This window comes from Amblyomma mixtum, chromosome 3 (genome assembly GCF_055824585.1).
Source record: "Amblyomma mixtum isolate Tamu chromosome 3, ASM5582458v1, whole genome shotgun sequence".
NCBI classification, from domain to species: Eukaryota; Metazoa; Arthropoda; class Arachnida; order Ixodida; family Ixodidae; genus Amblyomma; species Amblyomma mixtum.
In genome coordinates, this window is record NC_143014.1 from 315,568,681 (window position 1) to 315,588,588 (window position 19,908).

Genomic DNA, 19,908 nt, shown 5'->3' on the forward strand with positions numbered 1-19,908 from the left:
TGCTTGCCGTATATTGCAAAGAATGAGCAGAAAAGTGTATGGGTGTAAACGATCACCGAATTCACTCATGGCTCATTTGTTCCTTATTTTGTTCTCTATTTTTTTTTTGTATACCATCACAAAAATTTTTAGTAACATTCTTTATAAAGCCTTCAGACAAAAGTTGATAGAACCTAGTAACACTGAATAGAAAGTCTTCGTAGTAACGGCCTATCAACCATCTTCCGACAATTGGCCACTGATATCCAAAAGACCCGAGTACGTAGAGTCTTTATACTTCCTATCCACTTATCAACAGTTTACATACCTTCTACTGACCATTTACCAGCACAGCCTATTGACAACCTATCAACGGTCTTCCGACAATTGGCCACCGATATTCAAAAGGCACTCAAGTACGTAAAAAGTCTTTACACCTCCTATCAACTTATCGACAGTTTCCACACTTCATATCGACCACTTACCAACAATGTCTATCAACAACCTATCAACTGTCTTCCGACAATTGGCCGATATTCAAGACTGAAGTACATGAAAAGTCTTATTACCTCCTATCATCCACTTAGCGACAGTTTACATACTTGATATCGACCACTTACCAGCAATGTCTCAACAACCTAGCAACGGTCTTTCGACAATTGACCACCGATATTCAAAAGACTCAAGTACATAAGAAGTCTTTATACCTCCTATATCATCTACTTATCAAGTTTCTAACACTTCCTACCAATGACTTAATGATGGTCCATCAACAATCTTCTGCAGACTACTGGCCACCAATACCCAAAGCACTGATTTTCATAGTGTTTTTAACTCCTACCATCAACTTATCACCACTGTATGATATATCTTTATCAACATTCTTCTAACACTTCAAAATCATTTTGTGGAAGTGTACTACAGAATAGTTTAAAAAATGATAGAAGCGAAATCTAAATGAGTGCATTCATTTATTGCACAAGCCATTGGTACCTCATTGTCCTTAAATTTTTCTAAAATGACTAGTTCTTGAAGACACTCGCATCAAAACTTGACGATGTGCATACTGTTACGGGACGGCGGGCCCGCGCAGAGAAAGGCACACAGGAACGCAGGAGACCCAGGCACAACCGGCTGCGGCGATTCTCTGGAGAACAAGGGGAAGATAGAACGCAGTTCCAACACCGCTGGTGTCCTCTAGCGCGTGCTTCGCTTTGCAGGCTGCCATCAGGTTGGCTAGGTGCTCCTTGAGTGTGGTCGTGTCCCCGGCGAAAGTGATGGGGATCACATCGCTCACGTATTGTCGAGCACATGCAGGTCCTGTGTCAAGGATGAGTGAGGTTCCGCAATGTCAGAAAAGGCTTCACCGCTGGATAGGGACGAGGAATCCTGCAACAGCACCCGAAAGGGAAGGGAACAGTGGCATTGTTACAAGAAACGCCCAGCATATCTTGCACAATTTGCGGCGCTTCCTTGATGGGAGTGCATTCCTTGAGAAAGGCATCGAATTCGTCCCGATGAGCCCGGGTTGAGGTTCTTCTCACCGGCACAGCTTGATTTGCAGGAGGCATCATCACGTTGTGATGATGCCTCTACCATGGTCGCCTTCCTCCGTTAAAGCAAGATTATCATACTGCACGATAATTTATATCCAAATATCATGAAGACCTCTGGAAACAAGCTTATGCTTGTTTCCAGCTTTAACTTGATTACATAGCAAGTTAAAGGAAGCAGTTAGATGAACAAAAGTCACAAGAGTACTGCTTTGGGCTAGTTGGTGGATATGACAAAAAGGGGAACAACGCAAACACAGGATGAGGTAGAGATGAACGACACAGGTGCTGTGCAGTCCAGTGACAGCACCTATCAACGGACATCACCCTCTCCCTGTGAAGAAAAATTATGAAAAAGCATCCATTAGTATGACCAGCATAGAAGGAAACCAAAAAATTTTACATAAACATAAACTCCAATGTAAATTGAAAAATCATACTGCACTCAAGGTGAGCAGTATAGACCGTTTACAGTGCGCAGTTCTTCCCTTTGAGACCAGATGGCGCCACAGGTGCACTAGGAACACGGCGTCATTACTTGCCTCGTAAGTCGCCGGCGTGTGTGCCTCGACGCAGCAGTGGAAATGTGGAAAGAGCAAATGCATGCTTTGTTGTGGATTGCAAGAATTGCGACAAACAGTTAATGGGGCGGGATGCGATCGTTTGCGAGCTTCACGGAACCGAATTGCACAAGGACGTACTGCCCCTAGCTGTTCGCGCCCGTTGGACATCCACCCTTTCCGAACGGGCGAACGCAACACACACGTTCGCCAGCGCTAGACAGCGAATATAGAAGGAAAGGTTTCAATCTTGGAAAATCTGCGAGGGTAAGTGCGCAACATAGCCGCATGAACAAGCTGTCCCGCCACCGAAACGTCACACACAAAAAAAAACTTGCGCTCCTATACCGCTAGTGCATATTCTGCAGTGCATAGCCGTGCGAGCGGACAACGCTTACCGTCAGTTCGTGTATTACACACCGTCTTGGTGCTACTGTTGAACTTCGCTCCAAGTAGCGCGGTTTTTGTGGACCACAATCGGAATAAAGCATTTGCGTTACGGCAGCTGGGCTCTGCGGTTGTCACTTCCTCGCGGTCCATGCGAGACAGTCACTAGAAGTGACTCCGGCTGATTACTTACAACCAGTGAGACCTCGAGCATTTTCATGTCCGCATATCGAGCATGGAGCGTACCACAATTTTATAATATGTGAGGCTGACATAACTGTGAACTTCTTGTAGTGAACGCTCTGCCATGCGTGCGTTATAACAATTATATCGCGGAATCCTTGTAAACGATTGCATGCAACTTGTGAAGGCTGCTTGATGCATGGTACTGCTTACATGATTGGGTAACATTTGTTTGTTTATTTATTTTTGTTGCCTTCCTTTGTTTAGCAAACCAACAGAAAATATTTTAGGCTTCCTAAGCACCTTTAACAAGTTGTAAACAAATGAGTACGATGTGCATGTGAGCGTTTTAGAGCAGTCTCCGCATGCATGTACACAATACGATAATGACCTGCGCAGCCGCAGGGTCATTAAACCGTGCTGTTTTAGATAATAACAATAAAAAATATTAAGCAAAGCCTTCAGCGGCATTCAGGCGATCCACCCCTTGCCTCGAACAGGCGGAGAGCTCAGCGGCTCTTCGCGACATGCAGCCCGATCACGTTTTCACGCCTAAAGTGATCAAATTAGGGTTTTCACATGTCCTTCGAAGCTTCGGACCAACCACAGTGTCGTCTTCCCACTCCTTTACAACCGTATCAGCCAAAACACTGCCTGTCGGAACCTAAACATCAGAGGCAGCAGCCGTCGCGACAATGCGCGCGCCGGGCGGTCAGGAGGCGAGTAATGGCGGCGTGATCACGTGATAAAAGATGGCAGCCCCCATGATACGTCGCTGTAAAGAGTCTATAGCAAGCACCCATGATAATCTTCAAATCGACAGTAATGTAACACCTCACCTATTTAATATAGCACTTGTTTCAGTCCCAAAAGGCACGAAAGCAATCAAAACATCCATTAACAGCTAACAAAACCTGACCGCTTGTTTTAGTGGTGGTGTTTCATTGTGTTAGTGACAAATGAAGCTATGTACCAAAAAAGTGGACAACATTCAGAGAGGTCGCAGCTCAACAGACACAGGCATATTTGGTGCACATGTGTTATATTAAATGCTTGTGCACCTTTTCTAACAGATACACGATTTTTTCATGCTTTCTTTACATGAAGGGAATAAGCCATTGTCCTACTTTCATTTTTGTTTTTTTTTCATTGCTGCACTATAAGACAGTGAAATTGAAGTTATAATTGCAAAATACGCCAAAAATCCTTATTTTTGTTGCTGTCACCACAGATGTATACTCTGGGCAGGCACTGCTCTCAAGCATCCGTTTCAGGCGTTTCACCATTTTCGCAGAATCTTAACAGAGGATATAAAAAGAAGACAGCAAAGCTCACCTCACAGTGAATATTCATGCACACACTAGCCCCAAAGGTATGTAATGATGGATCTACACCAGACCAACACAAACGACAGACCAGAAGAAGTACACACACAGAGTGCTGCCTAATGATTGTCAGTACAACAAATTCCATCCATTCAAAACAGCACAAATTAATTCAGAATATCAATCATTGTGCTCAGACTGTCACTGGTCCATTCAAAATTGCTGCAAAAGGAAACTGCGTTACTGTCCTCCCCAAATAACTCAACAAGGCTGTGTATTGTGCAAACTTGAAGTTCCCCTTGCAAATTTCAAATGGGTCAATGAACATTATAAAGTATGCGACTTGAAGATAGGCAGGCAGCACCCTTGTGCCTCTTTCATTGTGCGTGCAACAGAAAGGGAATTTGAGAAAAGGAAGCATCAAGTTGCTTCTCACAGCTGATGTAGATGTAGACAGTGTCACATGCCAAGGGAACTGAGTAAACAATGCCCTCTGTACATTCCATGAAGCGATCCTGATGGTTTACTGCACAGTCTTGGTTGGCACATCTCATCCCTAAGCTTTTCATGTGCCAAGAAAATAACATCTATGCCAGCTAAACTACCAATTTGCTCTAGCCGATGTTATAAATTGTTATGCATGCCGCCACGGTGGCTCAGTGGTTATGATGCTCGGCTGCTGACCCAAAAGACGCAGGTTCGATCCTAGCCGCGGCGGCTAGAATTTTTTTGGAGGAGAAATTCTAGAGGCCTGTGTACTGTGCGATGTCAGTGCACATTAAAGAACCCCAGGTGGTCGAAATTTCTGGAGCCCTTCACTACGGTGTCTCTCACAGCCTGAGTCGCTTTGGGACGTCAAACCCCATAAACCAACCAAATTGTTATGTATGAAACAGCAGCTGTCTTTCTTATGGAACTTGAAGTTTAAACACGGTGGTCACTAGCGGCAAGTTTATATTTTATCTTCTGTTCGAGGTGCTCACCAACTGAAACCAACCAAGGAATAGTATATCCCATGCTGTAAAAACGTCTTATTTACTAGGAAAAACTGGATGCCACGGCATGCAAGCATGATTTCCTCAGAGCAATAGTTATAAAAAGGTTAGCAGTAGCTTTCTTGAAAGCTTTCGTGCATAGATGGCAGCTATAAAACCTCCTTAATCACTCTTGACTCGTAAGCCCACCCCGTATGATCTCCCAAGAATGAAACCCTGAGTCCACTAAACGTTACGACACATTCTTGGAAACCTCAAGGTAGTCAAAAGCTGTTTAAGGTACTGGCTACACTGCTGAATAACTTTTACCAAAGCTAAATAAGGATCAGGGACCAGGCCATCACAGGGAACTAGATAATCGCCAATGAATTTAAATACCTTACGTACACAGGATTCCGCTAGTTCACTAGCTAAAATGCAATTTCTTAGAGACAAAAATAAGTCACTTCATACAGCCGCGAGACAAGACCCAATACAAATACAAGTTCTTTGCAGATATGTGACAAAATCCTACATAAATATTTTAGAGGCATTTTGGAAGGCCACAGCTCCATACAGGTCAGTAGATTCCTCGACACACGATATTAGTCCACCTTGAGGAATAGAGTCCACAGATCCTTGATATCAACAAAGCATGCTATAAAGCAAGTGCAAGAATAAACGTTCAAAAACCGTGTTCCCTATAATACTGGCAAGAAAGGGATCGTCACTATTTAGCATGTTTGGTTTCTGTTGCAGAAAGGGTGATGTTTCTGCCAAGTTTCTTTTTCTGAAATTATAACCCTCAAGGGGCAGTCATAAATATGAGTTTTAGCAGTAAAGAAAACATCAAAACAATCTTTCTTGCTTAAGTTGAGTGCTCGTGACACAGAGCACAACTTTAGATTATGACAAAATTTCTTGGTATCCGACCGTCCACCACACCACAAGAACCACCTGGTCATAACACTCAAAAACAGAATTCAGCACCTCTGAGGCGATAGATTTATGTGTTCCGTGGGAAAGATATTGCTTTCCCATGGCACAGAACAGTGTAATACCTAGTGATCATTTATAATGAAAGACTTAAATTTGGAAGCTCCAGCTCACTGGAAGGTTGCAAAGATCATCCCTATTCAGAAATCTGGCAACAAACTCTGTAGGCCACCACAAAGTTAACAAGAGAGGGGAAAGCCTCGGGCTGCTTGCTAGCATTTCGACAAAAGGACTTGTCTTTGTCTAGGCAACGCGTTCATCGTTACTGGGGTTTAATTAGGTTCTTCACTCTGAGGAGGAAGGCCCAGTGAGGGGGAGGAGGACGTGAAATGGGAATGATATTAGAATGGGGAGGGTGGATCTTTTCCAGGCATGGTGGCTGCTACAGAGGATTAACTGGTTGAAAATGGGGACTGCAAGACTGGGAGAAGAAACAGGGCAGCCCAGTAGAAATGAATGCGGGGGTGTGGAGCATGGAGATATAGTAAACTTGGGCTTGAAAGGCTGTGTGTGCAGCTGCTACAGGTGGTTTGGTATGACTGGCTGCCTTGGACTGAAAAACTCCGATAAAGAATTTAAGCAGCATGGCGAAACGAAATACCCGGGAGCAAAAAAAAACAAAATTGAAAGAAAAAGAGAAAATGGCCACGAGTTCTGAGAAAGCTACAAAGGAAGAGAGGGTGGGGGGGAGGAATGCGGAAGCCAAGGGTTCCTGAGAAATGATAGCAAGAGGTGCAGGGCATAAGGTAAAAGTAGAGGGATAAATTGAACAAAGAGAGAAGAAAAAAAAGAAGGGGAAAAGAAAAAGATATTGAGTGGGGAAAGGATGAGTCAGGGCAGAGGATAGGCTGAAAAAAAATGGTTAAGTGGCATTACGAAGGACTGGGAAACACTCTGACCATGTGCAAGTCCTTGCTAAAGAGCTTTGCCAGTGTGGGAATGTACCTGGGAGGTTCTAAGTTTCCTTTGGATATCTTGATACCTGCTGGCTGTAAGGTTTTAAATTTGTGGATTAGGAATGCCTCTCTGTATTTTCTGTCCCTTGCAGATTTGAAGCCTTACTGACGAATGAGCACTTAATTTCATCTTAGTTGTGACCACGTTCATTAAAATGTTTTGACGCTGCCTTCTGTGCATTCCTTGCTGTGTCATCTCGATGACCATTTAGTAGGGTGGTCATTGATTTCCCGGTTTCTCCTAAATATTGTTTCTTACAAGAGGAGCATTGAAGCATGTAGGTAACATTCAGTAACATTGTCTAATATTAAGCCATCTAATGCTATCTACATGCTTCAATGCTCTTCTCATCAGACACAATATAATGGAGAAACCAGGCAATCAGTGAGTGCCAGACTAAATGGTCATGGAGCTGACACAGCAAGGAACGTCGAGAATGCAGTGTCGGAACATTTTAATCAACGTGATCAGAGCTTCGATGAACTCAATCTGTTCATTTTCAGTCAGGCTTCAAATCTGCAAGGGACAGAAACAAACACAGAAAGGCATTCCTAATCCATAAATTTAAAACTGCACAACCAGCAATGATCAACACATACAGAGTAAACTTAGAATCTCTCAGGTACATTAAAGCACTGGCATAATTCTTTAGAAAGGTCTTGCACATGGTCAGAGCATTCCCCAGCAGTACTTAACACCGCTTTATCATTTCTTTCACCGTACCCCGCCGCCCAGACCCATCGTTTCCCCTTCATTCACCTTTTTCTTTTCCCTTAATTTTTTTTCTCTCTTTGTTCAATTTATCTTTCTACTTTTACCTTATACCCTGCACCTCTTGCTATCACTTCTCAGGAACTCGAGGCTTCCACATTCCCCCCCCCCCTTCTTTTCACACTTTCTCTGACCTCCCCCATTTTTCCCTTTTCCTTCAACATGTTTTTTTTTTGCTCCCCAGTATTTCATTCCGCCATGCTGCTTAAATCCTTTATCTGAATTTTTCCGGTCAATGCAGCGAGTCATACCAAGCCACCTGTAGCAGCTGGACCCACAGCCTTTCAAGCTCACATTCTCTACCTTTCCCTGCTCCATACCCCTGGATTTCTTCCTGTCGATCTGGCCTTTTTCTTTTCAGTTTTGCAGGTGAACTGGTTAATCCTCTTTAGCAGCCATCATTTCTGGACAAGATTCATTCATCCTCCCCATTCTACCACCATTCCCACTTCAAGCCCTCCTCCCCCCCACTGGGCCCTTCCTCCTAGGAGCGGAGACAGTATTTAAACCCCGCCAATGATGAACACTTTGCCCAGACGAAGACAAGTCCTATTGTCGAAATGCTGACAAGCACCTCAGGCTTTCCGCTCCCTTGTTCACTTCATGATTGTCATGACCCATCTGCCCACCCTTCTTTACTATAGGCCAGTCTCACTATTTACTTAGGGTAAGATCAAGAAGTATTCATTTTCAAGCACTTCAGCTCTTTTTCAGAAAGCTGCAACTTCGTTTCCAGCAGCCAATATTAGGTTTGGCATGGCCTCCGTAATGCAACTAATTCAGATGAACGAATTTTGGCACGTCTAGATAAGTGTATGCAAATAGATGCAATTTTTCTCAACATCATGGAAAGTTTTGATTACAATTTGTCCTGGAAGTGCACGGTAAAACTGAGACACATACTGCAGATCAGCATTTCGAGCAATGGTTTGATCTTATCTTTCTGAACGGCACAAGTAAGTCCAGATTTTTAGTTCCAATTCACCACCAGCTTGAGTTCTCCCAGGAATCACCCAGGGCTCTGTGCGTGGTCTGCTACCTGTTTCTTATGTATGCATATTTCTTGTCTTATGATCCTCAGAGCGTTACCGTTCTTTCACAGTTGACTGTACTGTATACCTAGATATTCAACAAGTGCAGGATCATTATATATTCACGAGTAAAGTGAACGAAAGGGGGCACTACGATGCCTGGTCACATTGGGCTACACGGCGAACACAGGAAGGTTTCCTTGCTGACTGATGCTGGGGAATTACTAGATTTCCTCTCGTGTGGAGTCAACTCCGATAACTTTATGGAAGAAGATCGCATAATTGAGGCCAAACACCTGATTTTGGTTGATACGAAAGGAAAGCAAGCCAATGAAACTGAGATTGCCGCGCATTAAGTCCACACGTCTAGTGTGACCGCAGCACTACATGGGATAATTATCAAACTCATTGACGTGTTTTACGAGCCAGCTGTGAAAGAAGCGAAGTGCTCGTGTACGACCGGCCTCTCTTAAAAGTGCGAACATATCTGTGCTGAACTTATACACTGCTAAAGCTAAGAACCACTGCGTTGTCATTGGTAGTATTATCTAGCAGGAAAATATAGGGCGGCCAAGGCATCTTTACACCGAATGCGCAGTTACGCGCAATTCGCCTTGACAAGGCTAATGTACACCGTATACATTACACTTAAGTACATGCTGCATATATCAACTCGCAACCATTGCTAGGTGCATTGCAGTGACGGGGTGGTGGCGATGGTTTATAGAATAAAATTTTACAAAATACGGAAAGAGAAAAGAGGCACTGGTCGTGACAGCTGCTCCTATCTCAAGCACCTGTGGTACACGGAAATAAGGGGGACAGGAAAGAAGATAGGCTAAACATAGACAGGAGTGATAGCGAGGAAAGATAGCGGGAGAGGCTTGACCATATTACATACAAGCAACACTTGCACAAAAGGAAAAGTCACTAACCTCACAGTGGATGTCAAAAGCATAATGTTAAAGGGACAAAATCTTACTGCTGTGCTGAAGAAAAGCAGTCAAACCTGCAAGAAAAGGATAAAACATTGTGGGAAAGTTATACTCTGCTGTACTGGTTTGGTTTACTGAGGTTTAACGCCCCAAAGCAACTAAGGCTATGAGAGACGCCGAAGTGGAGGGCTCCGGAAATTTCAACCACCTGGGGTTCTTTAACGTGCACTGACATCGCACAGCATACGGGCCTCTAGAATTTTGCCTTCATTGAAATTCGGCCGCTGCGGCTGGGATAGAACCTGCATCTTTTAGGTCAGCAGCCAAGCGCCTTAACCACTGAGCCACCGAGGGCGGGTACTCTGCTATACTGGTTGTGGTACAAATGTCCACTGATGTATCTGCTGCAGTTGCACAGTTGCTTTCGCGTTCGGCTTGCTGAATCACATATTGCCTCGGCGGTTCCATTCTGATGTAGGAAAATGCAAAAGGTGCCTGTGTGCTATGTGGTGTCAGTGCATGTTTAAAGAACCCCTTGTAGTTCAAATTAGACTGGTGCCCTATGTTACAGTGTCGCTCACAACCAAAGTGCAGCTTTGGGATATTAAACCTCACTTGCAGTCATGCCAAAGCACAGGCACGGCATAGTGGAGGACTCAGATTTAATTTTGAGCACCTGGGGATCCTTACAGCGAACCGCAGATATTTTGGTGCATGTACAGACATGTGAAAACTTGATTAGAATGCTTGCGATGTGCTGGGGAACAAATGAGTTAATCTTAACACAGTTGCTTTTCTACAGGCAAGGTGCTTGTGCCTGCACGGTTCGTATGTCTATCTAGCTACGCTCGAGTGCAAGTAATATCTGTGAAACTCATTTCCTGCTTTAAAATCTCGCTTCGTTCCTTCCACAAGGCACAGTTTGAGAGCTCTAGTAATGTGTTTCTCACCTCTGTACGTTTTTGCATTTTGCTTACATCTAAACATGGCCTAGAGCCGAGTGCCCCTACTGAGCCACCACGGTACATGCTTGAAGACCTAACTTCAAATCTCAAGCAATACAAACAGAGTATCACTGTCAGGGAGTTGAAATCACATGCATGGTGCACGAAAACTACCAACTTGACATGCGACCCAAGCAATGGCAAACTTAGGGCATCGGCTATTGCATAACTATGCAGTGTGGAGTGTTGCAGGCACTGAATGGAAGCATTTTTCAGGAACGAAAACAAGTCTGAATGCTGTTCACACCTTACATCAAATAGTGACTTATCCAGAAAGAAAAGATCATCACCAGCAAAATGGTTTACCACACAGCCATTGTCGGCGCAACTTCTTTGCCAATGCGGATGTTGGATGAGGCTCTGTGGAATAATTTTTATTGCCAGAGGAAAATTTACGAAAATTTATTTATCTTTCCATCTTGCTGAAACAGCAGAATTGCCTGGATTTCACACCTTCCTTGCAGGCGACTTTATCACACACCATAAGCAAAGGCACAAAGTACAGGGCAGCGTCTGCTATGCGGGTCGAACCTTCCTGGGCAGTTGCTAACTTTCACCACCAGATGCTGCACAAAATGCTGGAGTCGGAATACTGAGTGGCTACCTGTCAGAGGTTCCCAAATGCTGTCAGGCCTGGCAAATGTCCTTGGATTTTTTAAATGTCAAGAAATATGACAATAATATGCAAGAAGTGCTTTCTTAACCTACCAAAGGACACATCTCTTTTCAAATATAATATCAAAATTGTTACTTAGTACCCTTTTATTTGTATTATCATTTAAAACATTTAGTGTGCAATGCATTATCTCAGCAAACCAAAAAAATGCTTTAGACAAGCCCTATTTGCCTTAAACACAGGGTTCCAGAAAAACACACAACATGGTGGACTCGTCAGGAGCCAGAAATGACAATCTGCCTGTGACCAGCCTGGCTTGTCCAAGTCTGCTAGGGGGTTAATAACACATACAGAATTAATGGCATAACTATCAGCCCTGTAAGTAAGTATTAATACTTGGGGATTGTATTCAATGGTAACTTAAGTTACAGTTAAGCGCATCCAGAGTGGGACGCACGGTCCCAATTGCGTTGCTGTAGTTTGTGAGTGTGTGTTAACTGCGAAAGGAGTGTTAACGGATTCGTGGAATGCACATGGTATTGTCTTTTCTTGAAATTTAAACAATGCTACATATTTAGAGGAATACACAGAAAGACATAACAGGACAAGTGCCCGTTCTGTAATGTCTTTCTGTGTGTTTGTCTAAATATGTAGCGCTGTACAAATCTGAAGAAAAAAAAAATGCATCACCAACTAGCCCCGCAACGTGTTTTATTAAGTGAACATGGTATGGTGGTCGTGGGTTGAAGACAACTTCATTTCTTCCTGCCATTTTGCACGCTTTTCTTTTTCTGTTCCCTCCTTCACCAGTCTCTCTCAGCTAGCACTCACCAAAATCTATTACAACCACATGTAACAGCTTTTCCACAGTTCAGCCTCTCGTTACAGCACTCCACTCCACACAGAAGTTTCCCAGTTCCCTCCTTTCTGGGTCTTTCTCACTTAGCTATGGCTCCTAATATATGGCTACTAAGGTAAGATATGGCCACTAAGATATGGCTCCCTTAGTGGCCTGCTCAGAGCAATGTGAAGTGACTGATGGCCATGGAAACACTGAAGACTTTGTCTAGTCCTCATTACCCCTCCCCCATGGCCACGCGCCTCCCCTACCTAATAAGGGACTTTCTACTCAACTCTACAATGTGAATTGTCGGCAAGAAATTGTGTTTAACCCAATTTTTTAAGTCTGAGTAAATCAGCGTTTAATTCAAAAACAAAGGGTCCTCTAATGGCATGCTTTCCATAAGAGCATGTTGAAAGTCAGCAATTGTGTTGCCATGTTTTTTGTGTCCATGTGTTTTCCAGCTGGCTGTTTCATCCTGCAAATTTTTCATCAATCCAAGAGCGTAGTTTTAACTCGACAGCATTGAGGACCTCGTCTTGCAGAAAAGCCAGTGTCGGCGTTGTTAGCGTTGTAACATGATGACCTCCAAGTAAAAAAAAAATTGGGGGAAATACGAGGAATCCGACCCAGGTCTTTTCGATCCCGAGGCAAGCATGCGCAGGACATGCTACAAAGGCTCGTTGGTTCGAACTGAAAAGTGGACCTAGTGAATGCGTTGTGGTCTTTGACTTCTTCAAGTGTCTTTGTGCATTTGTGCGTACAAGAGTAATACCCTGGCAGCACTGCAAGACGCTGTCGCGTTCCACTCTTCGAGGCGAAGCTTAAGGGTCCACCAATTTTTTAGTTCGTAGGTTCTGTTCCCAGATCCTATTCTTGGTTCTTCTTTACATAGTTCACTGCTGCAACTTGTAAAAATCTAATTTTCATCCGGAGTAATAAGGAATGGTCCTGGCAAGCATACAGGTGACATTACCTGAAATAAGTATTCCCTTCATTTAAACATAACAGAGTAACGCAGACTACCCAAGTTGTGCTACCTAGTAACATCACTTAGAATGACATTCGAAAGAATTTCCCACCAAATGCAGACTTACCAAGAGAATCCCGAGCCTGCTGAAGTTCATGCGTCAGCTGCTGAACTTCTCCCTTTAGCTGCTGGTTTTCTTCAGTGAGCTTGTCTTGTGTCTTTTAAGCTCCTGTTCTCGACTTGAGTAACTACACATCACCTGCTGCAAAAATTGAGAACGACACAGTTATTGCTGAACATAGAAAATCAAAACCAAAAGCAGACTATGTTCTTTTACAAGCAACCTTGGGCAGCCACTGCAAACACTTTGTACTGACTAGTGCAACATCTGCTATGCCTTAATGCCCTGCTTCAGAGTCACTACATTATTTCTGCAGAGTATCTGTTCCAGAAAAATAATGCTGATGTGCACTTTAATTTAAAAGACCTTGCCTACATTTCAGACTCTGACCTTAACTTCTATAGCAGTTCAGTAGTGCATTGTTATACTATACGCCTTAGTGATAATACACCAGATGTTTCACAGAAGCTGGTCACTAATGTTTAAAAATAGGTTTTTTTCTGGGTAAACAGAAGCACTTTGCAGCGTAGTATTACCAGCATTGGTGGACGTCAAAAAGCAGGCAAACCATTTTAACTAGTAAAATGGTTAGTAAAATGATTATGCATTAATAATAGCCTTATCAGGTTTTACAATTTCAAAACTGTGATTACCCTCGGTACACGAGGCTCGACTGATTTGGGCCATTTTTCGCGCCATTCGAAAAGCACGTGCTTGCAGGAGGGCTCAAAGTGACGTCAATCAAATCCCGACACTCCTTAATGCACGTCCCACGCAAGAATCTCAGCCCTGCCCATGCTGCTATGCTCCCCGCTCCTAGCCACTTCACTGCTCCACAGTGGGTGGGGCAGAGAATGTCACATTGTAAATGCGTCGAGTGTCGTTATTTGATTAATACTGCTCTGTGCCCTCCTGCAAGCACGGGCTTTTCGAATGGTGTGAAAAATGGCCCAAATTAGTCGATCCGCAATGGCGAGAGTAATCACATTTTCAAATTTCTAAAAACTGACAGGGCTATTAGTAATGACCAGCTACTAATTTCTAATACCAAACAGGTACCTATCAGTAATAGTTAAGAAGTTAACATTAGAATTTAGTTCATCACATTACTAGTTAACATGATGTACACGCATATCGCCGCTTCTGTTCCGGTCGTGCCATCTCTCCACAGACTCCTCACAAAACAATGCCCTACCATTCACTCTCGCCCTACTTATGCTAGCCTTCCCAGTTATCTCAGTTGATAGAGCACCCCGGACCAGGACGAATTTTCCTTTAACTACAGAGTTTCTGAGAAAGCTGTATAGCTTTCCTTTGTAGCCGTATGGCTGCACTCGGGTGGAGGTCAATGAGTAATTACTCATTTATTACAAATCTACTCCACCTTGGGGGTTCCCCTAAACATTCGACCAATGCAGTTCCCACTTCAAAGTTATTGATCAATTCACTCTCGCCCAACCATAAACTTGCCGTCCCGGTTAGCTCAATTGGTAGAGCGACTGCTCTGGTGAAGCGGTAGTCGAGGGTTCGAACACTGGACCAGGATGTATTTTCCTTTAAATACGAAGTTTCTGAGGAAGTTGTATAGCTTCCCTTTGTAGCCAGATGGCTGTGCGTGGATGGATGGCAGTGAGTAGTTATTCCTTTATTACAAATCTACTCCACATTGGGGGATTCCCCGAAACATTCGGCCAACAAGGCCCCACAACTAGTGCCACCGAGACAAGAGCAACCAAACCCTAATTCTTTAGAAACATCAGCTCCTTTTCCATTCACAACTAGGCTGGTCCATGTCATCAGTGTCCCCCACAACAGACACATAAAATGTGGAATGTGTGAGAAAAAACAAGGTTCACGCTCATACAGGTATAGAATAACAATGAAGAATGAAGTGTGATATAATTGTGCAGAAACCTTTCTGAGGGAAGTTGAGATTTTAGAACACTGATGATGTTTTCTGGTTAAATATATGTAAACAAAGAAGTAAGTGAAAATTTAAAGGATAGTGAAGAAGACTCCACTAGCTATGATGACAGATTTATTTATTTCCTTCTGTGCCAAGCAGATCACTTTCACATGCTGGAGGATACATTAATAGCTATGTCAAAGTGAAAACAGTAACAAAATTAGAGGCATGAAAGCTGCACGTCCCAAGCAATATTTCAGCATTTCACAGCATGTGACATGAAAAAATAATCAGTTCAGTAGAGAATGTCAGTCTGTTGGAGGTGACATATGTACCATTTCTGTTGCCCTAGTTTAGTTTTTAAATGTCTGAAGTTCAAGTTTAGGTGCTCACCTCCGAAACAGAACTGAAAGCAGTGGTTACCTGTTGTTCACTGCTCACAGCTGAAGAATCTTCGCTTTCTTCAGCTTCATCTGCTAAGAGTGTTCGTTTCCTCTCCATTGAAAAACGGCTCCCTGGAATATGCCCAGCATGATGTCAGAGCCTAGGCTACAAATATTGTACTAACTCACATAAAACAGTGTGGACACGGGACATTGGAATGACAGGACCAGTAGCTGACGAGTAACTGTGTTTTATTTGCAGACATTGGACTTGCATTTTTGTATATTTTATATTTGAACATAATGCATTTTACCACCCTACGCCTATACTTCCTCCCTTTTGCTCTTTATTTCCCTCTCCTAGTCCTTTCTTCTCGCACAAGTAGCGCAGCTCATCAGGTGCTTCAGGTTTCGATAGTAGATGCCACAGCTAGCAACGTCTTCTGCTTCTAATGCTACTCTATTAATAAAGAGCCGGTACTAACACGTTACAGATCACTGTGGCACCTGCATTGGAGCAATGCACAAGCATCTCACACCAAGACGTCGAGTAACATTTCCACACTTTTCACGTCAACTGAGACTCGTGACCCGAAGTCGAGACCCTCAAACCGGAAGTCAATGACTTATTGATACCACAATTAATTGTATTACTTAATCAAGTTCCATCAATTGCCCATCTGAGTCTTCAGACTTCGCGCCACACTTCATTTTCAAATTTGGCGCCATGCGTGGGCTTCGCCCACACTTCCGTTCCAGTGGTGCCACACTTCCGGTGTTTTCAAATTTGGCGCCACTTTTTCTTCGGCCCCGGCCACTTTTTTTTTACATTTTTAGCTCTAATTAATTCATTCACCCACCTCAAACCCCCCCCGATTTTCCGCACGAGATTTTTTGGTGGTCTATCCGATGGTACCATTCGTTCGGACGTAATCGTAAGGACAAGCTCATTATGACACGAAACCACAAACATAACCGTACAATACTTAAGCATCAATTACGCATTAATAATAATAATAACCCAGCTGCGGTGGCCGTGTTTCAATGAAAGCAGAACGCAGAAAGTGCTACACAACGTACATTAAAGATTCCCAGGCGGTCGAAATCATTCCGGAGCCCTCCACTGCGGCACCTTTCTCTCTTTCCTTCATCCCCACCTTCCTCCCTTCCTGAGAAGTGAGACATTAATTTCGCCTTTCATTTCCTCAAAACAAATTTTCAAATTTTACCCCTCACCTGTTCACTTTTTGCAATTGGCTATACCCAGCAATTGCGGGGACCCGATGCCACTTTGCGACAATTATGATGGGCGGGAAACAAGGCTATTTCCTCATTCGTGTTGCATACCCCTCCTCGCAGCGCCACCCCTCCTCCTCCCCTCTAAGGGTATGTTCCTCGTATTTTCCCGTTTCCGTTTGTTTACTGAATGTTTCTATCACACTGATCTGTGCACCTTGTTTGAATTATTCGTAGCGGAGACTTGGGTTTTCTTATAATGTTTGCATTCCTTACTTTGCACCAGAGGAAAATAAATTTGTGTGCAGTTGACCTTCTGCTTGCCACTGTCCTAGAAGGAATGAATCCCGCTCTCAAAAAGTCTACAGAGAATACTGATGCTGCACTAGTTATAGCCCTGTCACACGGCCGACTCGGGACTCCCTTGAACTTCCTTGACCTAAAGGAGTGCGAGGGAGTTTCGCCTCGAAAGAGTTGTCTCCGTGTCACACGGCCTGTAACGAGCTCCTTAGACGGTCCGCCAGGGGCACTTGAGGCGCTATTTATTTAGTGCAAAACGCAGAAAAGAATAACGTTAAAAAGAACTGAAGTGTTATTAATCCTTCATTTTTCTTCCCAAAGTGCTGGAGAGGCAGCTGGCACTTAGCGGAGGCAACGTGGGTTGCGCGGATGCATCGTCCATCTTAGAGGTAGTACATGTGCGAGCATGTGCGTGACCACAGATTAAAACAAACAAATATAGCGCAGTCAAAGCAAGCTGTCAAGCAAGCGCCTAGCTTGAGAGTACAGTGCTGCTACTAAAATTAAACATAGCGAACCGAGCTGTAATGCTTGTTTTATGATATAATAACTAATATAGTCACTATTAAAAATATATTGATTGAAGGCAAAGGTTGTTTACTTACTCGGAAGTAAAGCACACTGGAAGCAAGAGTACTCCCTTCACCCTTCGAGGGAGATGACCGATCTCCTTTCGCAAGGAACTTCTTTAAACTTCCTTCCCTTAAGGACTGCTGTCTGACACGGCACGCATCTCCCTCGAGATAAAGACTACCTTGGCTGAAGGGAGCTGAAAGGAAAGGAGTTGAAAGGAAAGGAGTTAAAACGTGCCCGTGTGACAGGGGTATTAGTTTCATTCCCGCTGCATTTGCTCAAAACAAATTAATTTCTTGCCTTTTCCCTCGAATGCCAAATACAACACTTATCCGGCAGTTCCTGAACGTGGTAACGTTTTCGCGGTAGCAGTGTATGCTCAACGCGGGAAAACCCAAGTCGCCGCTACGAATAATTCAAACAAAGTGCACAGATAGAAACATCCGGTAAACAAACGAAAACGGGAAAATACGGCGGACACACTCTTAGAGTAGAGGAGGAAGGGCACCGCTGCGAGGAGGGTTATGCAACGCCACGAGGAAAGAGCCGTTTTCTTTAATCACCTGTCATTAAAACTGAATTATATATGCCACTGCTTCTCGAGGGAGCGCCCTAGGCAGCCGATAAGAAAACGCACAGCTCACCACCATGCATCATGCTATCTCCACAGACTCGTCGAAATGCAGGAGTGAATAAGCACTTTCCGTAAGTACTCAGGAAATCATGCGGGAAAGCAGCGCGGGAGCAGGTAGTTACCAGTATGTACGAAGCTTGAACCGAACCAGCGGTCGCCAGACCGGGAACTCGGGACCAAGAGCAACTGACCGCAAGCAGAAAAGCGCACTGCCATATTGGATTTTTGGATTGGCTTGTTTCATCTTGTCTCAGGCTGGCTTAGGAGTTTGAGCAAGCCAGAGCAAGCTGTGGTTTGCTGCCACTCCCGGGCACCGCCACTGTTTTTGCATCATTTAATTTTCTCAAAAACTACTACGAGAGTTCTAAAACTTGTGCAACAGCTTTAGCGGCAAAATATACCGTATTGTGCGTTTTTATCGTAAAGACGTTCAAAAATTTTCCCGCCTCAACCGCTCGATCCTTTGCGGTGTAACTGCACACAGAGCTTGCGCAATACGGTAACTTTTGTATCGTAGCAAGTTTTACAACGGTACTTACTTAGTTGAGCCGTGCATGATGTGAAATCGTACTTGTCTGCGTAGAGATCGTCGAACCAAAGCCATAGAGAAAGATATTGGTAAAGAGCGGACACTCGGCGAAATCTGGCCCCAGGAAATGACGCGCAATCCTCCTCCTCCACTAGATAATCTTCCAACTCCAGGATGGCGCCACCAGTCTCTAAACGCGCGCGCGCGGGCGGGTAGCCGGCGCGGCGGCTCAGACCCATCCGAGTGGCAGACAACGGAGCGTCGTGGGGGCTGTTTTGTGCGCGTGAAAGCGTGCGGCGTATTTGTTCGTGCGGGCAGACCGCAATTTTTTTCGTCTCTCTTGCCCTTCGACGCAGAACTCCTCCTGTTTATGACGGCGGCAAGGTGAGAAATGTTTATTTGTGGAAGTACGCTGTATTGCATGCAATTTAGGCGGCCGCGCCGGCCGCCGTTGCCTGTCTGCAGTTCGTGAAGCGGCGCGCTCGCTCTGTGGCCAGCCGGCTGTTGTTCACGGCATTCTTGCAGTTTGTGACAACGTCAAGGAAGGAATGTTTTGTTTTTGCAAAAGTACGCTACATTTCAAGCACTTTATGCAAAATTACGCTGCATTTCGAGCACTCTAGCTTAGTACGCCGGCGCAGTTGTGAAGGGCGCGCGCACGCTGTGTCATGCTGCGGCGTGGCGGGAGCGGCGGGAGGAATGATGCTGCATGATGCAGCCTCGCCGGTCGGTGCGTAGAAACAAAAAAAAAAAAAACCTGCCCACGGCCTGTGGCCCGACGCGCTGTGCCTAGCGGTTAGTTTTGCTTGGTTTCGCGCTTTCTCGGGACGTCACGTTTTTGTATGGCCCCCGACAATATGTAACTTCTTAAGGGTGACATTTGTCGGTGTAAGGTTAAAATGTACTTTTTTGAAAGTGGGCGAACGGTGAAGACGACCGTTCCCGCGCAGCAAGTACGGGACCGTAGTTTTCAAGACTGGTGGAAAAAAAAAAGATGACGCACGAAAAGCTCAAAAACCTTACTCTTGTAGTACGTGTGAAAGAGTCCGTTATCTACGCTCGTGGAAACGCACATTTCGCCCGTGCATTGACAACACAGAGATGCGCTTTTGAAAACCGGCAAAAAAAGGCAACGCGTCGGGCT

At 44.3% G+C, this 19,908-nt stretch overlaps 1 long non-coding RNA gene across 5 annotated transcripts; it reads right to left on the bottom strand.

The window, feature by feature from the left end:
* Positions 1-933: 933 nt before the first annotated feature.
* Positions 934-18,456, bottom strand: LOC149355681 (uncharacterized). 5 transcript variants are annotated; one of them, XR_016291558.1, is made up of 6 exons: positions 18,358-18,451; positions 17,634-17,797; positions 15,533-15,624; positions 13,210-13,344; positions 9,652-9,725; positions 934-1,368 (listed from the first exon to the last, which is right to left on the bottom strand). It is a non-coding gene; the product is annotated as an uncharacterized LOC149355681 (long non-coding RNA). The 5 variants fall into 5 exon arrangements; XR_016291559.1 differs by having other exon boundaries at positions 15,503-15,624; XR_016291561.1 differs by having other exon boundaries at positions 18,246-18,367.
* Between the last annotated feature and the right edge of the window lie 1,452 nt (positions 18,457-19,908).